A 13,548-nucleotide genomic window follows, 5' to 3' on the forward strand; every position below is an offset into this window, starting at 1 on the left:
GATCTGATTTTTAGCAGTTTATATTACAGTTTAAATAGGAAAAATGGCAGAGATATTGTCTCCTCATATGATAATCAATTGAAACTGGAGTGTGCCTTGCTTTGCCCAGGCAATCAGTTCTGGTCTCAAGCCAATCAGGATGACACGTGAACAGTCAAATCCTTTCCATGTATGATACACAAGACTGCTGTCAGGGCTGGTTTTTCATCAATTGTCTGTGAAAGCCAGTCTGATTTCTTCAAGATGACAGGCCACACAGAGCTTGCACTTAAATGTCCAAATGCCTATGAGATTTTAAGATTAAAGTACTAATGAGTATATCTCTAATAAGATAGCCACATGCTACAAGTTTCCCTTAGGGCAAGCAGATTTAAGATTTAAAACTAAAAGCAATAAGCGATTATTAAAATATCTTATCTGATTTTTAAAAAAAGTTATCCAGACGATTCTGACACTATTATACAAATAGCTCATACTAAATGTGTAATTATGAAGAACAACATTTTTTCTATTGTCCAATGTGAAATGTCAATTAAAAAATTTAGAGAGATATTTTGAATTAATAATCTGATTACATACAAATTGTTTTTGAAGTTTTGCAACAATTCTAAATTATAATTACATGTCCAACTTTGAAATAGCATCCTATAATACCAAATTATAATGGCACAGCATGTGAGCTGCCCTATCCCAATTCATTACTTCATTACTTTAAAATGACCAATCAAAACTGTACAAGGGTATTAGCGTCATACTACACATTACCACTTACAAATGATCAAATATATTCCTTTCCTAGTGTTGTTAATTTTTATGATAGATTTTTGCCTCAGTACTATTTCAATTTAACCCAATCTGGCACCACCAGAAAAAAAACTTTGCATAAAAAAGATCTACATTGAAACCTGTTACTAATATCTAAAGGCCATTCCTATTTGCGTACTGATTCTGTAAGGTTTAATTATTCATTTTCTTGACCAGGCAAACTACATATGCTGGAGACATGCTATTTTTATTTGTTTGGTCTTAAAAGGCTTGCAAATTCCACCACATTGTCAACCCATCCCCGTTTTCCTTGTGCAGATGCAGAAAAGTGTGTGTGTGTGTAGGGGGGGGGGGGGGGGGGGAAGAGGGAGTCTACCATCAGCTATTTAGTTCAAACTACTAATTGTTTTCCAAAACACCTGAAAGAAAATAGAAAACGGTGGCCTCTCAAAACAAGCTCTGCCAAAAATGTATGATACTTCTGAAGTCATCTTTGCCAAGTCAATGATAGTTGTTTACTATTCTCAACGAATGCCTTCCCCATTCAATATCTGACGACAATGCAAGCAGAAAGGAGCTATGGTAGTCATTTTCAAAGTTTTCATGCCAATGTTCCTTCCTACCTGTGTACTCAGAGATACCAGGAAATAGAAGTAAACAAAAAAAAAACAAAATCAGCACCAAGAAATCTCCATTCAAATTTGAATCGGCATAAAGTTCACTCCATCCAGTCAGATCATATTTAGATCCACAATGTTGGCTTTGGGCAAATTTTAAAATATACAATTTAGTTAACTCTTAACCTTCCATCTTTTACTGTAATATGAAGGATGTGTTTCTAAACTGTCTGCAAATGCACAGTTCATAATTTTCTTACGAATTAAAGGTTGAAAATATTAACAATTAAAACGTATACCATTGCAGTAGAGGCAATAATACGTTATTCTTAAAAAAACGAAGCATCATTTATTGTACTCCGAAGAGCCCATTACTCCTTCAAGTCAAATGGGAACACGGAGCACACGCAGCAAGGTCAAAGCATCAGAATGTAATCAACAACACTATATATCAGACAACACAAAGTAGCAGGTTTCATCTTACAAACATCGCAACCTCAACGGCGCCTAAACACGGAAAATAAACGGAATGTTGACAGCTGGAGCAGTAGTTTGCAATACCTGTCAAGAAAGTGGGGCGGCGACGCTTCCAACTATCACAAGTAGCAACCGCAAAGTATTGCAGAAATTTAAATTTATCCTCTCTGCTGGATTTCACTCACTTTCTAATCTCCTCTGAAAATAAGTCTTCTCCAAACGGAAGGTGAATAAATGCCTGCTTTCGAAGGACTATCTGCTCGCCTCAAAAAGATTTCCATCTACTTGATCGATGAATGGATTCCATTGGTGGAGATTCAAATAATAAACCTCCAGATAATTTTGTTAAACGGCAGTGAGAAAGGGGTAACACGACCAGTTTTCTCCTACAATCCTAAACCAGTTTTATGGATTATCAGTTTCACTCTTGGAAAGGGGCGGGATGAAATGTTCAGCATTTTCCTAAACCACAAGACAGTGCAGAAAACGCCTCGTGATTAGCCAACACTCATTGCCCCCCACAGGATAAGCAACCTGTTTGCACTTCTCAATTTGATACAACACGCTGCAGCTTTAATTCGCATGTATTTAACGCCTCCAAATCTTTAGAGCAAGATCTGTCATATTTTGTTTTGTACACGTAACATTGAACATGGCCTTCCCTGACAGCAGTCCAGCAACGTGGATTACAATGTAACGTATCATAGCCCCAAGTCTGATACATTTAACATTTACTGGGGACAGAACAACTCCGGGAATAACTCACCCCTTCGACAATTCATGAGGATATTAATCTTATTAAAGGGGTATTCCTATGTTTTTCAATTTCTTACTAAATACTGGACAAATGTTGCCAAATTCAATACAACTCGAGTTTTATCCAGGTAAAATTATTTTATTGCTCTCCAATTCGGTCATGAATTTATGGAGAAGTTCATTTGTCACAAAATACAGCACAAAAAGTTCTTCTGCTGGGAGACTAACAGGACACTTCTGACGTCCATACAACCTTGTGAAGAGCTCAATGACAGAGTAATAGCAACAAGGACATAATGACAGCACTGTTATGAGGTTCATTCAGGAGCCTGATGGTGGCGGGGAGGAAACGGACTTTAAACTTTCCCAATGAATCCCTCCTCCACGATGGGAAGAGGGAAAAGAGAATGTCTGATGAAGACCTTCAAATATATTGGCTGCCTTTCGAAGGCAGTGGGAGTTGTAGATGCACTCTTTCAGGCAATAAAAGGGTTCCTTTACTGATGTACTCTTTCAGGCAATAAAAGGGTTCCTTTACTGATGTACTCTTTCAGGTAATAAAAGGGTTCCTTTACTGATGTAGTTCGTGTTCTGAAAATGTGTAAGCACTTAGAACTTTGAAAAATGATGAATTAAGTACAAAATAGTATTTGTAGAAAATAACGTTCCAAATTAGGGGGCTTGTGTGTTCGGAATCAAACAAAAGAATGCATCAACGAACTAGATGGATGGAAATGGCATTAAAGAATCTGAATAAAGATTACAAGGAGAAACAGGGGCGTGTGGAGGGGACGATCTTCAGAGTGAAAATTAAGTTTGAAAATAAAATTCGGACAACCCATTATAATGAGTTGATACGAAACAAGACACTGGTTCTGTAAAATGCGCAGCAGTATTAGTTGGAAAGCAGCTCAACATTCCTCTCGCTGTCAGAGACATTCTTAACGCGCCAAGACTGACGGCCCATTTTACAGCAATAATGCTATTCCGAACGGCTACTTGGAAATTGAAACAAGCAGCTTTCCCCGGACGGCGTCAACTTTCCTGGATTACATCAGTACAGGAAGTACACACCACTACAGATAAAGATTCTTAAAGTTAAAAAATCGCAAATAATCAATCTTCGCCACCGATTCGGCGCAATTCAAGTAACATGACACTCTGCGCAAGATGAAGTGCAGGATAAAAGTCATTCCGTGATTGGGCGGAAAGTATTCATTCCAAGGGAATGGTCACTGACACATCATTGCAAACGATTAAACGTAAAACGGTGGGAATTTAAAGACTATCAGATAGGATGCAAATGACTACCAGTACAATCACGTTACTCTGTGAAGGGCAACAGCGTAACCGCTGGTAACAGTGTCAAAAGGATTAAGTGATACTGTTAGATTTCATCTGTTATGCTATTTCAAGAGCCATTTAGTTGGGACCCAATCCCACCCCAAACGGCAAACACGAAGTATAAAAACGGGAAATAAATAAAAATGACCAGTGATTTGCTTTTACTTTGGGTTTTTTTTTCCTTCTCACCCGGAGATCTGATCCACACCATCTCCATCCTAGTCATTGGGTGATTTCTGCACTTTCACGCAGAACACACATGTCAACACAGGACCTCAGAGGGAATAAGCGCACAGGAGAATGAAAAGGTGGAGAGGGTGGGGGGGGGGGGTCCCACTTACCGCAAACCTCGACGATGCCGCGTCCTCCACCGTCTCCCTCTCCAAAAACGACCTGAAAGTTACTTGAACTGCTCCAACTTCTCCGACACCCTGGATCAAGGAGAAAGCACATTACAAGCACATCAACCGGCGTCATCGTTCCCCCCACCCCCCCATCAACAACAAACACGTTGGCGGGCCATGTGAACATTAAAGATTAAACAAAAGCACGGCTGAAACAATAACAAGAGCATTAACATTTAATTCCTTCCTCGGGTTGGAACCACGCAAGTTTCAGGGGGAAAGGGGGGTGTAGAGGAAGCAACCCAATTTAAACCACAGCTACATCCACAGCCCGTAATTTAGCTTCAAGCATTAAACAATTACTGGTGTAATCTAATCATTAAAGCTGAACTGCTGAATCTTTTTGCAGCAAATAAGTTCTTTTTTTTACTGACCAGTGAGAGGAAGGCAAATCGACTGAGGACTGAGATTTGCACGCATTAATGTTTTTTTTTCTTCCAAAAAAAAAACCCACCCCAGTACTTTTAACAAAATGACACATTAAGAGCTCTAGCCCGAGCCATTTCGCAGTGAGTTAGAGAGAAAGCCCTGCCCGGTTACTCAGGCGCTCTCTCTCTGTGTATCTGCTTCTATATTTAGCGGAGCAGCAGCTCCGGCACGGGGAGGCGGGGCCCGCGCTCGGCTCGCTCGCGTCTCCGACCCGACGTCACGCTCGGCTCGCGGCCGGCTGCGCGCGCCCGGTTCCGCCTCCCGCCCCAGTGTTGCTCGGCGCTGGCCGGAGGAGGAGTTCGACGCCGCTTCTTCCCGCTGGCGGCTGCCGGACCTGGTCTTGCCGCCCGGGGTGGAATGGCGGCTATCACTGATACTAAAGCAATGACAGATTTAATCCGGATGGTTGGCGTGGTGAGGGTTTAGAAAGAAACCGACTTACGCTCCCTGAAGAGTTGCTTACAGCACAAGATGTTGACTTGTGGATGAATGGGATTGATTATAAAATGTTGTTACAAGTCTTTCTCACCCACTTGCACTGGATAAACTTTTAGACGGCGCGGTAACAGGTTTTTTTAAAAAAATGTTTGCATAATATCTCCCTCCCTCCCTCCCTCATCAATCCAGTGCCCGGATTCAGTCTCCCTCTGCTCCGTTGACGTCACGACCAAAGCGATCGGCGCGCGGCCCGCACCTGTCAATCACCCGAAGTTCTGCAGAGAAAGGTGCTGCCGGTGGCAGAAGCTGCGATTTCAACTTCACACGTCATGGTGGTGGTGGGGGGGGATCAATCGCAACAAAACTGCATTTTCATAGCTGTGCAAGAACGAAAACTTGTGCACCAGGCCTCCCAGCTGATCAAAAGAGCTTGCCTGCCAAATGACGTTTGGATCGTTGGCATACGAAAAAGATGAGCCGATGGAGCATTTATTTAATAGTTTAATCACAGATTATTATTGCTATTAGTTATCACGGGACAAAGCAATTTAAAAAGAATGTTCATTTGATTAAACGCTAACAATGGGAATCTGGAAATTTGGCGTGCTCACTAACTCGACTTGTTTGAATGAGCTCACTATTTTAATTAGGCGTTGGCGTGCATGACTTTGCTAAGGTATCGTTTCTTAGACATTTTCTTTCCACAAAAAAAAGTGGTAGTGTGCAGGAATGTTCATCCCCCCCCCCCCCAAAAAAAAAAACATTTATTCGTGAATGCATTTCCCTTCAATTTACTGGAAGATCCTAGATCCCTCACGCGAAGCCAATCATGTTATCTGATCACTCACTTTAAATATTGCGCTGTAAAACATTTATTGCTCTTTTAGTCCTTTTATGCCACCAATTTACACATTGGTTTTGATTTGTATGAAATGCTTTTGCCCAGCACCCAAGTTTAAATGATCACGTATTTTTATGGACTATTGAGCTAAGTATTCTTAATGAGGATAAATAACCTTTAGCTGCGCTTCTGATGGTCTGGACTTAAAATAGAATTACAGGTTGGGTTGGGTAAAAGCAGCATTTAAATTATACGTATAGCCCTAGGAAACGTTTTAACCACGTGTCTTTTAGAGTTGGTAAATATTCCTTATCATTCATAAGTTATTTGGATGGAATTAAAGAATCTTTTAAATTTACTTCAAATGAATTAAATGGGTGGGATCTCTGAAAACCCGTGTGACATTAAATAACTTACCCATGGAAACAATTCAAGGTTTTACTGTTGCTATTCTGGTTCATCAGTTAAATACATTTATGAAGTAATCTTTCATGCATTCTAACAAACCATAACCTTGTCTTGTTGTACATCAAACCAGTGGACTGGGAAGAAAATGTAAAAAAGGTTGGTGAGGAAGAGACATGAAAAAAAATGGCCCACCTTTCACAAGCATAACTAAATTTATGGAGATTCATGGGCACAAATAATTAGTTTAGCTTCCTTTAGTTTGACTCCTATAATTAGTAAATCTTGCTTTTTTTTAAAGAGGAACTTAATCAGACCTTTTATCCCATTTAGTTCATGTCATTTAAAGCAATGTTAACCTTTTTGATTAAGAAAGTTTTTGAAGTTTAACAATCAAGATTAGAATATTACATTTGAATTCTACATTCCATTTTTCTTATAAATTTGTAAAAGTACTCAACTGTCAAGGCTGTGAAAAAAAAAACTCAAATGAAGTATCCATTTCTTATTTGCAGTAATTCTACAGAGACAGACACTACTGCAGTCTACATTAGCAGGATGACCTAGAGGACAGTTGTAAATTATGTATGTCAAAGTCAAGATTATGTCAGCCAGTTTTTTGAATTTGGACTAAATCCGAATGATTAAAGTCAGTCACCGGTGCTATCTTAATTTTTCCATTGAATCTGCTACAATCATTCTTATGCAGCAATGAACAACAAAGGTAATTTGATAAATTAAGTTTTGGAAGCACAACTTAAACCATCTGCACACCATAACCAGCTGCTACATTTACTCAGAACAGATTGATATCAATATCTTGACATTACTTTGCATCTTTTAATTATTTTAACATTAAGGTAAACTTTACATTTACAAAAAATACATAATTAAATGCTTGCAATGGACATTTATGTTATTAAATATTTGTCTTTTGGTTATAGGTTAACAAAGTGATGAAGATCTGTGGCAGCAGGTACAATACTTTTTTGACTTTATAAAGCATCTGAGTTTTTTCCAAATGCTTTATTAAAATCTTTCCAATGCAATTTGATTCATATATATTTATAAACTTTACCAATGTTACAAAACATTTAACTTGATGAATCTAAAGTTAAAAAAAATTAATCATTCATATAATGTCGAAGTTGATTTTTCTCTGAAGATTTTACATCGAACTAGAAACTGAATATAACTTTTATTAAATTCAAGAAAAACCTATATATTTCCTATTTTATCCTGAATATTGTATTCCCTTGATTTACTTTGGTGTATTTTTAACTCTAATTTCAAACTCTCCTTTGTTCACCATGTAAGGCAATAGACAACAACATCAGTGTTTAAGAGCCTGTACTTTGTGATTATACAATCATTATTCATATGTTGCATTTCTTTAAACATAAAGTTTAGAGCATTTCAAATATTAGACTGTCTGTAGAAATTACTATCTTTCTGCTGAGGTAAAGCTTAGGTGCTTCAATTCTGTAATTATTTAGGGTGATACTTTGGTTATAGTTAATTTCAACAAAAAAAAACATACCTATGTCTTTCTTCCCTTTCTGTGCTCTGCAGCACCTGCTGCAGGGTCCGCTGATCAAACGATGCAGGTAAAAAAAATCCTAAAGATAAAGCCAGACCAGCTGGCTTTGAAGAGAAACCCCCCTCTTCGGGCTGAGCTTGCTTCGATCTGTTTCAACTCTGAAGACAACGTCCTTTTCCCTTCTCGATGTTGACCTATAGTTGCATGATGCTTTGCACAAATGGCTAGATGCCCTGTGTCCACCTGCCTCTGTCACTCTGCAGTAAATTTAGCCCTGAAAGGTATCACTAACAGTCAGACCTTTGTCAACGCTGGCAAGAGAAATAGGATTACTGCCCAAGCAAGCATGAACAGGGTTCAGATGGAAAAATGAAATCCGGTCTTATCCAAATCTTTTTTTTTGCCAATTAAATTAGTTACATATGCCAAAAGGTAATGTTTTACTTTAACTGAAAATTATTCTGTCTTACAACAGCAAACTATATTTAGTTGCTAATACATTACAATTTGTAGGTTGACAGAAAGTAACACTGGTTCTTGAGTTGGATGAGTTGCACATAAAAGCCTTTCTGTCATAATATTCAAATTTTTAAGTGGAAAGTTTTGTCCTCTCTTACCTAAAATTCAATTATGTTTACTTTGCAATTGGCAATTTGTCAATAATAGGATCAGGATAACAAGTAATAATAAATATAAAATAAACTAAATAGAAATAAACAAATTAATGTAGTGGCATCATTCCTGTAAGTTTAGTTAATAATATTTTAATGTTTGAACTGTATGGTGATAGCTTTGTATATTGTAAAGAAGTAAATGGCAGGCTATAAATCAACAACAAAACAAATGTTCCAGAAATGTGACATTTGGGTAACAACAATGTACATTGTTTATGATGCCAATTGGAAAGTCAAATCCAATTTTCTCTCTTAAGTTCTAAAGATAAATGTTTTACATGTGATGATGGATGTAGTGAAAAAGATGCCTTGCATGGTTAGATTTTACAATGTATTTACATTTTTGAATGATATGCTGTTTAGTATTTCTAAGACAGTATGGCATACCTTATTTTAATGCTACAATAATATTGCATCATTAACCTTACCACATCCTTTATAATTGAAGGCAAATGAGGTTACCTAGAAAGTGTAATATAAAAGTAAATTGTCTTCACAGCTAATGAGTGGATGATATTTTGAATTATCACCACTCAAACTGGAGCACACCAAAGAGAGCATTGATCCAGATTAATCATTTGTTTCGATTTGTGAATCTGTCCATGTTTGAAGGCATTGTAGCACCAATTAGTTCAAGCTTCTTCATTCTAGTGTGCAGTATAAGTAAACCATGAATGAGTCAAGAAGAGGCTTTTGCTTCCCAGTTGTGTTCACAAGAACTGGTCTGATACCAGACAATTCCATTTGATGTGCTATGAACATTGAACAACATAATGTGTGGAAATGCTATAATCATGCTTTGGTTTGGGTTTATAAATTAAGCTGCTGCAAACTTTACATCAATATTGCTAATATGATCCTGGCAAATACTGTGGCCATTACCAGTCCTGAGGTACTTGTGGCCAGCCAGTGCAAACATAATGATCTCATCATTGCCTCTACCATTCGGAAGTTTCAGCACGAATAGTGAAATTATTTTGAAGACTACTTCTCTAACAATGTATTCTTTGTACTTTAAATGTGTAAACAAGATTGTTTTTGTCGATGCCAAGCTCCTTGCTTTGTGTTTTATACGCAGTCACAAAAACTGCCAGATAATCGTTTGTCAACACCTGTTAAAAGTCTGAAATTAATATAATTGAAAGTGACTAATTGACTTTGGTAAAATATTATTTTGTCACTAACTCTCTTGATATTAACATTTTTATGTTGAAATAAACTATAGTGAAATATTTCTGGGACCTCTGCAGGGAAGCAGTCCAAATGCAATAACCTGCAGGGAGATGAATCAGAGTATTCATGGCCTTCCTTCCACAGTCATAACTACCATTATCAGCAGGGCGACGAGGACATTGTTGTGAGAGTTACCCATCAAGCACACTAAGATTGAAGCATCTGAGCAGTAATACTTTTGAAATGGAATATTCTTTAATAATCACCCAAATAATAAGCATCGGGATTGACTTCAAGGTAATGTTTTCCAATAGATATGTAGTTTGCATGTGTTCCTGTTCCTTGTCATAAGACCCACATCAAATGCAGTGAAACGAGAAGAAGAATATAACTGGGCCATGAAAATAACACAGCTCCTTGAGTTTGGAATTGTGAGTACATGGCCTGCAGAGAGTATATACCCACTTTGGAAAGTGAGAAGGGTGGAACATTGAGCTAAATATGAATACAGTGGAGGAAATAACCTCTTTCATTGGTTTCTTATTACAGATAGCTTTGCATCAAAATTGACTGAGTGAGGAAGTCCTCCTGAGATTGTTGATTGGCCCTTTTGTCAGATGGTCATCCACTCAAATGACATGTTGCACCATGTGTCCTGAGCTTGAACTTGATTTCCAGAGGAATCCTTTGCACTGAGATAGAAACCAAGGTGATGGCATATTGAAGTCAATCATTCACAAACAACACCAAGCAAGAAAGAAACAACCATTTAAAGCAAGGCTGTTTAGCAACAAGATATCAAGTACTGGGATAAATCATGAAACTGTTTGATAAATTTAATTTCCATTCTTACATGGCTGCTGAATACAGATTGGTTGGGCTTAGCATTTCATGCTGCACTTCCTATAGAAATGAAGGCCATAGAACATTACAGCACAGAAACAGACCCTTTGGCCTTTCTAGTCTCTGCTGAACTATTTTTCTGCCTAGTCCCACTGACCTCCACCCAGTCCAGAACCCTCCACACATCTCCCATCTATGTGCCTGTCCAAATTCTTCTATAAATGTTAAAATTAAGCCCACTTTCACCACCTCAGCTGGCAGCTCATTCTACACTCCCACCACTCTCTGTGTGAAGAAGTTCCCCCTAAACTTTTCCCCTTTCACTCTTAACCCATGTCCTCTGGATTGTATCTCACCTACCCTCAGAGGAAAAAAGCCTATCTACATTTAATCTGTCTATCCCTCTATAATTTTAAATTCCTCTATCAAATCTCCCCTCATTCTTCTATATTCCAAGGAATAAAGTCCTAAGCTATTTAACTTTTCCCTGTTACTCAGTTTCTGAAATCCTGGCAATATCCTAGTAAATCTTCTCTGCACTCTTTCTATCTTATTGATATCTTTCCTGTCATTAAGTGACCAAAACTGCATACATACTCCAAATTTGGCCTCTTCAATGTCTTGTACAACTTTGCCATAACATCCCAACTCTTGTACTCAATACTTTGATTTAGAAAGTCAATTTGCCAAAAAGCTCGCTTTACAACTCTTATCTATCTGTGACACCACATTCCCAGATCCATCTATTCTACCACACTCCTCAGTATCCTACCATTTACCATAAATAAACATCCAGCAAGGTGATCAGTGAATTGCATCATAAAATATTCAGGTTGCTATAGCAGGCTGACCAAATTGTAATCTTCTTTCTTTGTCAGAGATGATTAAGAAGATGAATTATACGTTTTTTTTTTAAACTGAGATGTTCTACATTGCATTACATTGTGTAACTGACCATAAAGTACTCTGGAATGAAGAGATCATGAAAAAATGATATAACCTTTCTTTAAGAAGCGTGGAAAAGTTCAGATGTCATTTAATTTCAGTTCTGATCATAAAAGGCACAAATAATTAATTGGGAATTGACATGTAAAACTTAAGGATTTAAGCATTTTGACGGAGTAGAAAATAATACTTCTGCCAAAAGAAGTTGATCCCTTCAGGAAAAATATCTGATTGATCATGGAATTGAAAGCTATAAAGATAAGCTTGAATGTCTATTAAAATGCAATGATTCATCAGCTGGTGAAAAATTTAGGCTTTATAGGATTGATATCCAAAAATTTTCTCTATTACTTAAGAAAGATAAACCTAAGAAGCTTTATCTTCTTGAAAGCTTCACCTGTATTTATTCTTTTACCCTCAGGCAATAATCCATGTAGTGGAAATTAATCCATTCTGAGGAGGGTTTGAACTAAATATTCTATGTCATGCTAAATGTGCTTATATACCATTTCTCTTCCATATTCTCAAACGTTTGTAAAATTAAAAACCTCTATTGTAATCCTTGGAAAAGTCTTTTAGATGTACATAACTGGCTATATCAAATTATATGTGTACATTCCATTTCAAATTTATGCTCTAGAATCTAGTGGATTGCAAGTCCCTCATTCATCCTTATCTTAGCAAAAATAATTTTCATTTTTTCTGGCAGACTGAGTTAAAATAATGTAAATTAACACATTTCTAGAGGTTGCTGTCTAATTAATAGGATACAGAAAAGAATGCTGGGCTGATGACTCAGGACTAGACCAAAGAGGAAAGCTTTTAAGGAATAGGCAGGAGACAATGTCTAAGTGATAGCCGCAAAGGAAGTCGGTCAGTAGAGTGGAGGAACATGATGAAATAAAGAACACTAAAGGGATGAGGAGTGTTATTGAGCATCTTGTAGTTATGATGAGGTTCTTGCGTTGGTATGTTCCAAAATTCCATCAGAATGAAGGTTGGACGGGCCAGGTTGAGAATGCAGTAGGTTACAAACATTTATGGGTTTAAATTTGTGAAAGTTTACTAATCAGAAATGGAAGTGATTTGCCTAGTTTATCAAGAGGATTGTGACAGCAATGGGGACTGGCTCTTAATAATAAAAGTCAGTACATTTATTTATAACTTGCTGCTTGCATTCAAATCTTTGCATGGTGTAATCAAGACCAACTAAATACCAGGTTGCATTAATTATAAATAACTGGAGACATAAATGTCTAAATAGTGTTTATTAAAGGTATTAGCACTACACCATGAAGGAGTGAGTTATCTAGTTGACTTCATTGATTGGGTTTCATTGTTGGTGGAATCAAAAACTTTTTGTATCGTTCAAAAGTCTACAATCTTCCCATTCTTGTATATAAGAGCCAGTCACTAAGAATCTATTGCCAGAGGACCACACTGTCAGCAAAACATAGACCAAATATGTTTCACCAAGTTTCTATGGCAACAAAGTATCTCATTATAATGCTCCATCAGTCCTTTTTCAGAAATCTGAAGCTGCATACTGAAGTGACAGCTTTTATTCAATGATTTTAGAGGCGAAATTGAGACAATTTTTCAAGAAATTGAGACAATTTTTCAAGAACCAGTAAAGCAAGCCTTTGATTACTATTATATCATGAGCAAGAGGGCTTGTGTTTATTGAGTACAAAACAACCAGATAGGCCTGATCTTTATTAATATTTAGAAGTTTCAAGAGGAAGCAAACTGCATTTTGTGTTGATGAATGGTTGAGCAAACTTTTCCAATAACTAAAAGCCTTTTAAAGATTTCCATTTTGTGGTATATTTTAAATGCTACTGCTGTGAGATCAGTGCTCAATTTGTTGAATTGAATTCATTATTAAATAGCTTCT

At 37.3% G+C, this 13,548-nt stretch overlaps 1 protein-coding gene across 10 annotated transcripts in view; it reads right to left on the reverse strand.

Moving 5' to 3' along the window:
* Positions 1 to 8,183, reverse strand: part of mef2cb (myocyte enhancer factor 2cb) — a 270,409-nt gene extending 262,226 nt beyond the window's left edge. For 6 of the 10 annotated variants that reach the window (XM_069890591.1, XM_069890576.1, XM_069890585.1 and 3 more), the window contains exons 1-2: positions 4,738 to 4,931; positions 4,301 to 4,390 (exon numbers count right to left, since the gene is read on the reverse strand). The gene's annotated coding sequence lies outside the window, so the exon portion shown is untranslated. The other 4 variants (XM_069890549.1, XM_069890557.1, XM_069890562.1 and 1 more) reach the window with 4 other exon arrangements.
* Positions 8,184 to 13,548: the final 5,365 nt, after the last annotated feature.

The sequence above is a fragment of the Narcine bancroftii genome, chromosome 1, assembly GCF_036971445.1.
Source record: "Narcine bancroftii isolate sNarBan1 chromosome 1, sNarBan1.hap1, whole genome shotgun sequence".
Classification (NCBI taxonomy): domain Eukaryota; kingdom Metazoa; phylum Chordata; class Chondrichthyes; order Torpediniformes; family Narcinidae; genus Narcine; species Narcine bancroftii.